We start from the raw sequence: 983 nt of genomic DNA, 5'->3' as shown, positions 1-983 counted from the left end.
AGCTACAGCTTTTCAAGAGCATTGGAGCGTGGAAATATACCTCTCGATATGTTTAAAGGGCCAGATTTTCTTGTAAACTCCGCCTTCTCTGTCTTTCATTCCACTGGCAGTCAGCGAGGCCTGCACTCAGTCCTCTGCCATAGTCTGGGATAGTGAGTGGGATTCCTCGCAGAGTTGATTTTCCATGAGCAAGTTTCCATCCAGGATTGCCCTACACTTTGCCTGAGCTAATCCCCAAGCAAAAGAGCAGCCAGTGGCCTGGGGAGTAGCCCCTACACCAGCCTAAGGGCACCTGCCTGGGAGGGATCTTGGCAAGCAGCAGAGGGCCCTGGGCCCTGTTTGACCTCCTGATGGTGTATGTTGGCCACTTTCTTTTTCAGTCTTTCTTGGACTGGAGAGGGAGGGGCTTTAAAGAGCATGCAGGAAAGCAAGACACCGCAAGGGATCACTTAGGGACCAACGGAACGAGACCGAGAGACTCTTGGAGAGACAAAGGCTAAAGCGGATTGAATATTTAGGAGAAGCGGGGGAGTTCGGGTTTCCGGGGTCGGTCCTGACCCGAGTTGAGCAGGTAGACCCGGTAAACCAGGGTGAGCCAGTGCCGCTGTGGCTGCTTCGCCTCAGGTGCATTCCTGCAGGTGCCACTGCAGGGCTCTTTCTTGCGCCCACCCCTCCGCCCCTGACACCCCCTGGGCGGGCGCGCCCTGCAGATGCTGCTGATCCCAAACGCAGCCCCGAGGTCCAGGAAGTCATCCAGTAAGTGGTCGCCGCGGACCCACCCGGATCGAGGCCCCCCCAGTCTAGCCTTAGGGTCCCGAGAGTCCAGGGGACGGGTCTCGCCCGCGGTCCCTGCTCTCTCTTTCCTCCCCCGGGAAGCCGCCCAAGGCCCGGTTCCCACGTAGGGGGAGAGCGCAGGAGTCGGGGCCCAGGGGCCCGCTCGGGGCCCTGGGGACGTGCCGCGCCCGGGTCGGCGCCTGGCTGCG

General features: G+C 60.5%; 1 protein-coding gene across 2 annotated transcripts in view; it reads left to right on the top strand.

The window, feature by feature from the left end:
* Positions 1-338: 338 nt before the first annotated feature.
* Positions 339-983, top strand: part of GUCY1A1 (guanylate cyclase 1 soluble subunit alpha 1) — a 79,488-nt gene continuing 78,843 nt past the window's right edge. The window contains exon 1 of one of the 2 annotated variants that reach the window (XM_045295831.1): positions 339-355. The gene's annotated coding sequence lies outside the window, so the exon portion shown is untranslated. Of the gene's footprint in view, positions 356-401; positions 757-983 lie in introns of those variants that run through there. The other variant, XM_004708726.2, reaches the window with a different exon arrangement.

This window comes from Echinops telfairi, unplaced genomic scaffold (genome assembly GCF_000313985.2).
Source record: "Echinops telfairi isolate 266 unplaced genomic scaffold, ASM31398v2 ScPeMD7_5868;HRSCAF=6743_1, whole genome shotgun sequence".
In the NCBI taxonomy this organism is placed as follows: Eukaryota; Metazoa; Chordata; class Mammalia; order Afrosoricida; family Tenrecidae; genus Echinops; species Echinops telfairi.
Note: the sequence above shows the minus strand (reverse complement) of the source record. Positions and strands in the feature narration are given on the sequence as shown.